The sequence below is a fragment of the Telmatherina bonti genome (genome assembly GCF_933228915.1).
Source record: "Telmatherina bonti genome assembly, chromosome: 4".
In the NCBI taxonomy this organism is placed as follows: domain Eukaryota; kingdom Metazoa; phylum Chordata; class Actinopteri; order Atheriniformes; family Telmatherinidae; genus Telmatherina; species Telmatherina bonti.
In genome coordinates, this window is record NC_136622.1 from 35,984,931 (window position 1) to 35,998,154 (window position 13,224).

Here is a 13,224-nt window from a genome sequence, read left to right on the forward strand (position 1 = left end):
AATTTCTGGCCTAGAGCCACTTGAAGATGAGAAGAACTTGCTCCTTCAAGTACTCTGAGGATGGATTATCTTTATATTTGTATTGTTTATGTTTTGAATGTATTTTATGTTGGTCTTATTATTCAGTAATTATTATGTTATAATAATTAGGGGCCGGAATGTAGAGGCAAGGATGTTAATCAGTAAGTCTGTCACTAGAGGGTATTGTGTTTCTGTGTATGTATGTGTCTGTATGTGTGTGTGTGTGTGTGTGTGTGTGTGTGTGTGTGTATGTGTGCCTACAGCTGAGTGATTGACTAATTGATATCACCTGAGTCTGTCTGTGATTTGGGTTTTTTTTGCTTGGCACAGAGAGAGGGTTAGGGGGGAAGCTGATATTTTCTGTTGATCGCACATTTGATAATTTACATGAGTTCAGATTGCAAATGCAAGAGAAAATGTATCAAGCAGTAATCTTTAACTGAGAGGACAAATAAAACCTGAACTGCAAGAGATTCCTGATCTTCTTTGTTTGGATTTGCGCGTCAGACAGACTCCTGCAATCACCCCTCAGTGACTAATTTTGGCAGTCACATTATATTAAGTTTACTGTAAATACATCAGTTATCAGTAAAGTTCAAGTGAAATTTATTCACGTGTTTGAAACAAAGGTAAAGAACAAATTTTTTATGTTGCATTTTTGTTTGAAAAAGAAAAAAACTTTTTCCTTTAAGCTGTTGATGAACAGCAGCCATGAAGAGTAAATATCTCACCAAGCGAAAGCAGAAAGCAAGCAGAGCTCAGCTTTCCAGAAAAAATATTTCACATGGACTTTGAACAGTTACAACCTGCTACTAATAAAAAGCAAATAAAACAGGAAAGTTTATACCCTAAAGTTCATAAAACCAGACTGAACATGTGTTTCTGTGTGATTGCTGTTAGCATCGTTAGCACTGTTAGCATCTTCTGTCAAGGAAGGAAACATTTCTCCTCCTTGCTGCATTTTATTCAGGCATAGTTACAGACAACATTTTTACTGATGCTCTCAGGTCCAGATGTGAAACATCACGAACACGGAGACGATTCTGATATTCAGTTTATTATTGGAATGTCCATTTTTACATGGTTAAAATGATTTTATCTGGATTTTTATCTGCAAGATCATAGTTGGTTGAGTTTGTTTATGTTTTGTTTTCCTTGTAGGATTTCTTAAATGATTATAAAGGTGATGAAGCTTGATCCAGTAGCTGATGTTTAAAGATGAAGATATTTGTCTTCCAATCTCATCTTTTTTTTAAAAAAAGGTGCTAAATAAATGATAAACTGACGTAATTTGCATGAATTAAGAAACATTGCAGTAAAAAAATATATCCACCAACTCAATATGGGTTTTCACTAAAAAAAATGATCAACAGGGCTTAAGAACTGACATAATACATTGGACAATAAGGGGTTAATATCTTTCCATGACAAAATATAGTAAAATACTTTAATTGGGCTCAGGAAACAAATGACATCTGGATCCTTAAAAAGTGAAAAGTTTCAAAGAAACAAGTTTCAGCAAGAGAAAACAAGTGTCAAATAACACAAACTGAATAAAAAAAGAGAGTCGAAATAAAATGAAGCTAAACTGTATTTAAAGGTCAGAACTAAAAGCTGGAACTTGTTCCACCAAAACGCTTCTGTCAGCCCTGGATTTGAGGTTGGAATATGTGGAAGCTGTAAGAAGAGCTGGAGGAGAATAAGAACAAGATTACGAAGAATGAAAAGAATAAAAAGGATAATATCCTGTGAAGAAGAGCCACTAAAACGAGTCTTCCTGCAGACAGTGGATCATTAAGGTGTAGTTCAACAGGACTCCAGTAGGTGGCAGTGTTGCATCATGCAGCGCTTTCTGAGGGACCATTGTGTGTGATTATCACCTCCCTTCTCAGACCCACCTTGCAGCTGCCCAGCTGACAAAAGCTTTTACAGAGCAGGATATAGAACAGAGTATTCTGTAAAACACCAGGATGCATCTGAATGGCTTTTATTATCCCCATTATCCCACCACATCATTACTACCCAGGCAGACCCAGAGACTCCCAGATGTAATAGAGAGACAAACAAGCACAGATGTCAGATATTCCCAATAAAATATGTTGTTTGGTCGTGTTCTTGTCATGTGGGAAAGCTGTGGTTTGGAAACCAGATGTGGAGATTAGACCTAACGGAAGTTAGAGGAGCGTCATGTTTTCCAGCAATCAGCATCTAAAGAATTACTTCTACAAGCCAATTCCAACCGATCAGATCAATTTGTCAGTGAGCAGGGAGCTGATTGTTCCACCTCTGCAGTTCTGTCCATCAGAGGACATCGGAGAGTGTGGGAGGACCTGAAAAGCTGAAAACCTGCTGAAAAGTTGCAACAAACCTCGAGAAAAATGATCATGCTTGCTGTAACAGATGAGGTGGGGGGACATTTGCTTGTAATTAAAGTCACTGTAAACAAACAAGCAAATAAACAAAATGAAGTTCCGGAGGTGGTGATGCTCTAACTAGAGTGATAATCACATCTGAAGTAATAAATTTGTGTTCTTTCCTTTGAAAATAATGTTTGTATCAGTAATGATGAGAAGTTGTGTAAAGGTGCACCAGTACGACCTGTTTGATTTGCACTGGTTTGTGTTTTTCTCAACTATAAAACCAGTAGACGTTGAACTAGTTTGTACAGCTTGCAGAAACATCTCACTGTCGTTCCTTATTACAAAGTTTTAGTAAATAAACATTTTAAACTTATATTTACAGAAGACATTATCATCTTGTATTGACATGAGGCATCAAACAGTTCCACCTCATCGTGATGAGAATCTCCAGTTCCACCACATCATGATGAGAATCTCCTGTTCCACCTCATCACCATGACAATCTCCCGTTTCACCACATCACGATGAGAATCTCCCGTTCCACCTCATCATGATGAGAATCTCCTGTTCCACCTCATCACGATGAGAATCTCCCGTTCCACCACATCATGATGAAAATATTCCGTTCCACCTCATCATGATGAGAATCACCCGTTCCACCTCATCATGATGAGAATCTCCCGTTCCACCTCATCATGATGAGAATCTCTCGTTCCACCTCATCATGATGAGAATCTCCCGTTCCACCACATCATGATGAGAATTTTCCCGTTCCACCTCATCACCATGAGAATCTCCCGTTCCACTTCATCACCATGAGAATCTACCGTTCCACCACATCACGATGAGAATCTCCCGTTCCACCTCATCACCATGAGAATCTCCCATTCCACCACATCACGATGAGAATCTGCCGTTCCACCTCATCACGATGAGAATCTCCCGTTCCACCACATCATGATGAGAATCTCCCGTTCCACCTCATCACCATGAGAATCTCCCATTCCACCACATCAAGATGAGAATCTGCCGTTCCACCTCATCACGATGAGAATCTCCTGTTCCACCACATCATGATGAGAATCTCCCGTTCCACCTCATCACCATGAGAATCTCCCGTTCCACCTCATCACCATGAGAATCTCCCGTTCCTCTTCATCACCATGAGAATCTCGCGTTCCTCCTCACACCATTAAAATCTACCGTTCCACCACATCACGATGAGAATCTCCCGTTCCACCTCATCACCATGAGAATCTCCTGTTCCACCTCTTTGTGATGAGAATCTCCCGTTCCACCACATCACGATGAGAATCTCCCGTTCCACCTCATCACCATGAGAATCTCCCATTCCACCACATCACGATGAGAATCTGCCGTTCCACCTCATCACGATGAGAATCTCCTGTTCCACCACATCATGATGAGAATCTCCCGTTCCACCTCATCACCATGAGAATCTCCCGTTCCACCTCATCACCATGAGAATCTCCCGTTCCTCTTCATCACCATGAGAATCTCGCGTTCCTCCTCACACCATTAAAATCTACCGTTCCACCACATCACGATGAGAATCTCCCGTTCCACCTCATCACCATGAGAATCTCCTGTTCCACCTCTTTGTGATGAGAATCTCCCGTTCCACCACATCACGATGAGAATCTCCTGTTCCACCTCTTTGTGATGAGAATCTCCCGTTCCACCTCATCACCATGAGAATCTCCTGTTCCACCTCTTTGTGATGAGAATCTCCCGTTCCACGACATCACGATGAGAATCTCTCGTTCCACCTCATCATGATGAGAATCTCCCGTTCCACCACATCATGATGAGAATTTTCCCGTTCCACCTCATCACCATGAGAATCTCCCGTTCCACTTCATCACCATGAGAATCTACCGTTCCACCACATCACGATGAGAATCTCCCGTTCCACCTCATCACCATGAGAATCTCCCATTCCACCACATCACGATGAGAATCTGCCGTTCCACCTCATCACGATGAGAATCTCCCGTTCCACCACATCATGATGAGAATCTCCCGTTCCACCTCATCACCATGAGAATCTCCCATTCCACCACATCACGATGAGAATCTGCCGTTCCACCTCATCACGATGAGAATCTCCTGTTCCACCACATCATGATGAGAATCTCCCGTTCCACCTCATCACCATGAGAATCTCCCGTTCCACCTCATCACCATGAGAATCTCCCGTTCCTCTTCATCACCATGAGAATCTCGCGTTCCTCCTCACACCATTAAAATCTACCGTTCCACCACATCACGATGAGAATCTCCCGTTCCACCTCATCACCATGAGAATCTCCTGTTCCACCTCTTTGTGATGAGAATCTCCCGTTCCACCTCATCATGATGAGAATCTCCCGTTCCACCTCATCGCCATGAGAATCTCCCGTTCCACCTCATCACAATGAGAATCTCCTGTTCCACCAAATCACAATGAGAATCTTCCGTTCCACGACATCACGATGACAATCTTCCGTTCCACCAAATCACGATGAGAATCTCCCGTTCCATCAAATTACGATGAGAATCTCCCGTTCCACCACATCATGATGAGAATCTCCCGTTCCATCAAATTACGATGAGAATCTCCCGTTCCACCTCATCACGATGAGAATCTCCCGTTCCACCTCATCACGATGAGAATCTCCCGTTCCACCTCATCACGATGAGAATCTCCCGTTCCACGTCATTGTGATTAGAATCTTCCGTTACACCACATCGTGATGAGAATCTTCCGTTCCACCTCATCACCATGAGAATCTCCCGTTCCACCACATCACGATGAAAATATCCCGTTCCACCACATAGTGATGAGTATCTCCCGTTCCACCTCATCGTGATGAGAATCTCCCGTTCCACCTCATCGTGATGAGAATCTCCAGTTCCACCTCATCTTGATGAGAATCTCCTGTTCCACCTCATCACGATGAGAATCTCCCGTTCCACCTCATCATGATGAGAATCTCCCGTTCCACCTCATGATGAGAATCTCCCATTCTGCCACATCACAGAGAATCTTCCGTTCCACCACATCACAATGACAATTTCCTGTTCCATCTCATCACGATGAGAATCTCCATTTCCACCACATCAAAATGAAAATCTCCCGTTCCACCTAATCACCATGAGAATCTCCCGTTCCACCTCATCACGATGAGAATCTAACATTCAATTACATCTTGATGAGAATCTCCCGTTCCACCTCATCATGATGAGAATCTCCCATTCCACCACATCATGATGAGAATCTCCTGTTCAACCTCATCATGATGAGAATCTCCCGTTCCACCACATCATGATGAGAATCTACCCTTCCACCACATCATGATGAGAATCTCCCGTTCCACCTCATCATGATGAGAATCTCCCGTTTCACCAAATCACGATGAGAATCTCCCGTTCCACGTCATTGTGATTAGAATCTTCCGTTCCACCACATCGTGATGAGAATCTTCCGTTCCACCTCATCACCATGAGAATCTCCCGTTCCACCTCATCACGATGAGAATCTCCTGTTCCACCTCATCACAATGAGAATCTCCCGTTCCACCACATCATGATGAAAATATCCCGTTTCACCTCATCATGATGAGAATCACCCGTTCCACCTCATCATGATGAGAATCTCCCGTTCCACCTCATCATGATGAGAATCTACCGTTGCACCACCTCATGATGAGAATCTCTCGTTCCACCTCATCATAATGAGAATGTCCCGTTCCACCACATCATGATGAGAATCTCCCGTTCCACCTCATCACCATGAGAATCTCCCGTTCCACTTCATCACCATGAGAATCTCCCGTTCCACCTCATCACCATGAGAATCTCCCATTCCACTTCATCACCATGAGAATCTCGCGTTCCTCCTCATACAATTAAAATCTACCGTTCCACCACATCACGATGAGAATCTCCCGTTCCACCTCATCACGATGAGAATCTCCCGTTCCACCAGATCACGATGAGAATCTCCCGTTCAACCTCATCATGATGAGAATCTCCCGTTCCACCACATCATGATGAGAATCTCCCGTTCCACATCATCACCATGAGAATCTCCTGTTCCACCTCATCACCATGAGAATCTCCTGTTCCACCTCATTGTGATGAGAATCTCCCGTTCCACCACATCACGATGAGAATCTCCTGTTCCACCTCATTGTGATTAGAATCTCCCGTTCCACCTCATCATGATGAGAATCTCCCGTTCCACCTCATCACCATGAGAATCTCCCGTTCCACCTCATCACAATGAGAATCTCCTGTTCCACCAAATCACAATGAGAATCTTCCGTTCCACCACATCACGATGACAATCTCCCGTTCCACCAAATCACGATGAGAATCTCCCGTTCCATCAAATTACGATGAGAATCTCCCGTTCCATCAAATTACGATGAGAATCTCCCGTTCCACCACATCACGATGAGAATCTTCCGTTCCACCACATCACGATGAGAATCTCCCGTTCTACCTCATCACGATGAGAATCTCCCGTTCCACCTCATCACGATGAGAATCTCCCGTTCCACCTCATCACGATGAGAATCTCCCGTTCCACCTCATCACGATGAGAATCTCCCGTTCCACCACATCACGATGAAAATATCCCGTTCCACCACATCATGAGAATCTCCCGTTCCACCTCATCACGATGAGAATCTCCCATTGCACCTCATCATGATGAGAATCTTCCGTTCTACCACATCATGATGAGAATCTCCCGTTCCACCTCATCACCATGAGAATCTCCTGTTCCACCTCATTGTGATGAGAATCTCCCGTTCCACCACATCACGATGAGAATCTCCCGTTCCACCTCATTGTGATTAGAATCTCCCGTTACACCACATCGTGATGAGAATCTTCCGTTCCACCTCATCACCATGAGAATCTCCCGTTCCTCCACATCACGATGAAAATATCCCGTTCCACCACATAGTGATGAGTATCTCCCGTTCTACCTCATCGTGATGAGAATCTCCCGTTCCATCTCATCATGATGAGAATATCCTGTTCCACCTCATCACCATGAGAATCTCCCGTTCCACGTCATCATGATGAGAATCTCCCGTTCCACGTCATCATGATGAGAATCTCCTGTTTCACCTCATCATGATGAGAATCTCCTGTTTCACCTCATCATGATGAGAATCTCCCGTTCTGCCAGATCACAAAGAGAATCTCCCGTTCCATCTCATCACGATGAGAATTTCCTGTTCAACCTCATCACGATGAGAATCTACATTTCCACCACATCACAATGAGAACTTCTCGTTCCACCTCATCACGATAAGAATCTCCATTTCCACCACATCGTGATGAGAATCTCCCGTTCCACCTCATCATGATGAGAATAACCAGTTCCACGTCATCTTGATGAGAATCTCCTGTTCCACCTCATCATGATGAGAATCTCCTGTTCCACCTCATGATGAGAATCTCCCGTTCTGCCACATCACAAAGAGAATCTTCCGTTCCACCACATCACAATGAAAATCTTCCGTTCCACCACATCACAATGAAAATCTCCCGTTCCACCTCATCACGATGAAAATCTCCCATTCCACCACATCATGATGAGAATCTCCCGTTCCACGAAATAACGATGAGAATTTCCCATTCCATTAAATCATGATGAGAAGCTCCCGTTCCACCACATCACGATGAGAATCTCCCGTTCCACCACATCACGATGAGAATCTCTCGTTCCCCTTCATCATGATGAGAATCTCCTGTTCCACCTAATCACCATGAGAATCTCCCGTTCCACCACATCACGATGAGAATGACGCGTTCCACCACATCACGATCAAAATATCCCGTTCCACCTCATCATGATGAGAATCTCCCGTTCCACCACATCACGATGAGAATCTCCCGTTCCACCACATCACGATGAGAATCTCCCGTTCCACCTCATCATGATGAGAATCTGCCGTTCCACCACATCATGATGAGAATATCCCATACCACCTCATCACCATGAGTATCTCCCGTTCCACCTCATCACCATGAGAATCTCCCGTTCCACCTCATCACGATGAGAATCTCCCTTTCCACCTCATCACGATGAGAATCTCCCGTTCCACCACATCACGATGAGAATCTCCCCATCCACCTCATCATGATGAGAATCTCCTCTTCTACCACATCACAATGAGAATCTTCCGTTCCATCAATCACAATGAGAATCTCTTGTTCCATCTTATCACGATGAGAATCTCCCGTTCCACCTCATCACGATGAGTCTCCCGTTCCACCTCATCACGATGAGTCTCCTGTTCCACCTCATCACGATGAGAGTCTACTGTTCCACCTCATCATGATGAGAATCTCCCATTCCACCTCATCATGATGAGAATCTCCCGTTCCACCTCATCACCATGAGAATCTCCCGTTCCAACTCATCATGATGAGAATCTCCCATTCCACCTCATCATGATGAGAATCTCCCGTTCCACCTCATACTGATGAGAATCTCCCGTTCCACCACATCACGATGACAATCTCCCGTTTCACCACATCATGATGAGAATCTCCCGTTTCACCACATCACGATGAGAATCTACCGTTTCACCACATCACGATGAGAATCTCCCGTTCCACCACATCATGATGAGAATCTCCCGTTCCACCACATCATGATGAGAATCTCCTGTTCCACCTCATCATGATGAGAATCTCCTGTTCCACCTCATCATGAGAATCTCCTGTTCCACCTCATCATGATGAGAATCTCCATTTCCACCTCATCAATAGGAGAATCTCCCGTTCCACCTCATCACGATGAGAATCCCCCGTTCCAACTCATCACCATGAGAATCCCCCGTTCCAACTCATCACCATGAGAATCTCCCGTTCCACCTATTCACCATGAGAATTTCCTGTTCCACCTCATCATGATGAGAATCTCCCGTTCCACGGAATAACGATGAGAATTTCCCATTCCATTAAATCACGGTGAGAATCTCCCATTCCACCTCATCACGATGAGAATCTCCCATTCCACCTCATCACGATGAGAATCTCCCGTTCCACCTCATCACGATGAGAATCTCCCGTTCCACCTCATAACGATGAGAATCTCCCGTTCCACCTCATCACGATGAGAATCTCCCGTTCCACCTCATCATGATGAGAATCTCCCATTCCACCTCATCATGATGAGAATCTCCCGTTCCACCTTATCATGGGAATCTCCCGTTCCACCACATCATGATGACAATCTCCCGTTCCACCACATCATGATGACAATCTCCCGTTCCACCACATCATGATGAGAATCTCCCGTTCCACCTCATCACCATGAGAATCTCCTGTTCCACCACATCACGATGAGAATCTCCCGTTTCACCAAATCACGATCACAATCTCCCGTTCCACCTCATTGTGATGAGAATCTCCCGTTCACCTCATCACAATGAGAATCTCCCGTTCCACCTCATCACGATGAGAATCTCCCATTCCACCACATCATGATGAGAATCTCCCGTACCACCTCATCATGATGAGAATCTCCCGTTCCACCTCATCATGATGAGAATCTCCTGTTTCACCACATCACGATGAGAATCTCCCGTTCCACCACATCACGATGAGAATCTCCCGTTTTAATTTATCATGATGAGAATATCCTGTTCCACCACATCACAATGAGAATCTGCCGTTCCACCACATCACGATGAGAATCTCCCGTTCCACCACATCACGATGAGAATCTCCCGTTCCACCACATCAGGATGAAAATATCCCGTTCCATCTCATCATCATGAGAATTTCCCATTCCACCACATCATGATGACAATCTCCCGTTCCACCTCACCATGAGAATCTCCCGTTCCACCACATGATGAGAATCTCTCGTTCCACCTCATCATGATGAGAATCTCACGTTCCACCTCATCATGATGAGATTCTCAATTTCCACCTCACCATGATGAGAATCTCCCGTTCCACCTCATCACCATGAGAATCTCCCGTTCCACCACATCATGATTAGAATCTCCCGTTCCACCACATCATGATGAGAATTCACGTTCCACCTCATCATGATGAGAATCTCCTGTTCCACCTCATCATGATGAGAATCTCACGTTCCACCTCATCATGATGAGAATCTCCCGTTCCAGCTCATCACGATGAGAATCTCCCGTTCCACCACATCATGATGAGAATCTCCCATTCCACCACATCACGATGAGAATCTCCCGTTCCACCTCATCATGATGAGAATCTCCTGTTTCACCACATCACGATGAGAATCTCCCGTTCCACCACATCATAATGAGAATCTCCCGTTCCACCTCATCACGATGAGAATCTCCCATTCCACCACATCATGATGAGAATTTCCCATTCGACCTCATCACGATGAGAATCTCCCGTTCCACCACATCATGATGAGAATCTCCCGTTCCACCTCATCACGATAAGAATCTCCCGTTCCACCACATCACGATGAGAATCTCCCGTTCCACCACATCATGATGAGAATCTCCCGTTCCACCTCATCATGATGAGAATCTCCCTTTCCACCTCATCATGATGAGAATGTCCCGTTCCACCTCATCACCATGAGAATCTCTCGTTCCACCTCATCATGATGAGAATCTCCCGTTCCACCTCATCACCATGAGAATCTCCCGTTCCACCTCATCATGATGAGAATGTCCCGTTCCACCACATCACAATGAGAATTTCCTGTTCCACCACATCACGATGAGAATCTCCATTTCCACCTCACCATGATGAGAATCTCCCGTTCCACCTCATCACCATGAGAATCTCCCGTTCCACCTCATCACGATGAGAATCTCCCGTTCCACCACATCATGATGAGAATCTCCCGTTCCACCTCATGATGAGAATCTCCCGTTCCACCTCATGATGAGAATCTCACGTTCCACCTCATCATGATGAGAATCTCCTGTTCCACCTCATCATGATGAGAATCTCACGTTCCACCTCATCATGACGAGAATCTCCTGTTTCACCACATCACGATGAGAATCTCCCGTTCCACCACATCAGGATGAAAATATCCCGTTCCATCTCATCATCATGAGAATTTCCCATTCCACCACATCATGATGACAATCTCCCGTTCCACCTCACCATGAGAATCTCCCGTTCCACCACATGATGAGAATCTCTCGTTCCACCTCATCATGATGAGAATCTCACGTTCCACCTCATCATGATGAGATTCTCAATTTCCACCTCACCATGATGAGAATCTCCCGTTCCACCTCATCACCATGAGAATCTCCTGTTCCACCTCATCATGATGAGAATCTCACGTTCCACCTCATCATGATGAGAATCTCCCGTTCCAGCTCATCACGATGAGAATCTCCCGTTCCACCACATCATGATGAGAATCTCCCATTCCACCACATCACGATGAGAATCTCCCGTTCCACCTCATCATGATGAGAATCTCCTGTTTCACCACATCACGATGAGAATCTCCCGTTCCACCACATCATAATGAGAATCTCCCGTTCCACCTCATCATGATGAGAATCTCCATTTCCACCACATCAAAAGGAGAATCTCCCGTTCCACCTCATCACGATGAGAATCTCCCATTCCACCACATCATGATGAGAATTTCCCATTCGACCTCATCACGATGAGAATCTCCCGTTCCACCACATCATGATGAGAATCTCCCGTTCCACCTCATCACGATAAGAATCTCCCGTTCCACCACATCACGATGAGAATCTCCCGTTCCACCACATCATGATGAGAATCTCCCGTTCCACCTCATCATGATGAGAATCTCCCTTTCCACCTCATCATGATGAGAATGTCCCGTTCCACCTCATCACCATGAGAATCTCTCGTTCCACCTCATCATGATGAGAATCTCCCGTTCCACCTCATCACCATGAGAATCTCCCGTTCCACCTCATCATGATGAGAATGTCCCGTTCCACCACATCACAATGAGAATTTCCTGTTCCACCACATCACGATGAGAATCTCCATTTCCACCTCACCATGATGAGAATCTCCCGTTCCACCTCATCACCATGAGAATCTCCCGTTCCACCTCATCACGATGAGAATCTCCCGTTCCACCACATCATGATGAGAATCTCCCGTTCCACCTCATGATGAGAATCTCACGTTCCACCTCATCATGATGAGAATCTCCTGTTCCACCTCATCATGATGAGAATCTCACGTTCCACCTCATCATGACGAGAATCTCCTGTTTCACCACATCACGATGAGAATCTCCCGTTCCACCTCATCACGATGAGAATCTCCCGTTCCACCTCATCACGATGAGAATCTCCCGTTCCACCACATCATGATGAGAATCTCCCGTTCCACCTCATCATGATGAGAATCTCACGTTCCACCTCATGATGAGAATATCCCGTTCCACCTCATCATGATGAGAATCTCCCGTTCCACCACATCATGATGAGAATCTCCCGTTCCACCTCATCATGATGAGAATCTCCCGTTCCACCTCATCACGATGAGAATCTCCCGTTCCACCACATCATGATGAGAATCTCCCGTTCCACCTCATCATGATGAGAATCTCCTGTTCCACCACATCATGATGAGTATGTGTGAATTGTAGCCTCAGTTTCCTTTTCTTACTGACAAGAGGGAACCCGGTATGGTCTTCTGCTGCTGGAGGCCACATTTTTCCTGGCTGGACCTGTTGTGTGTTGAGATGATGTTCTGTATATCTTGGTTGAAACCAGTGCTTACTGGACTTCCTATTGTCTTTCTATTATCTCCAACTAGTCTATCCAGTCTCCTCTGACATCAGACA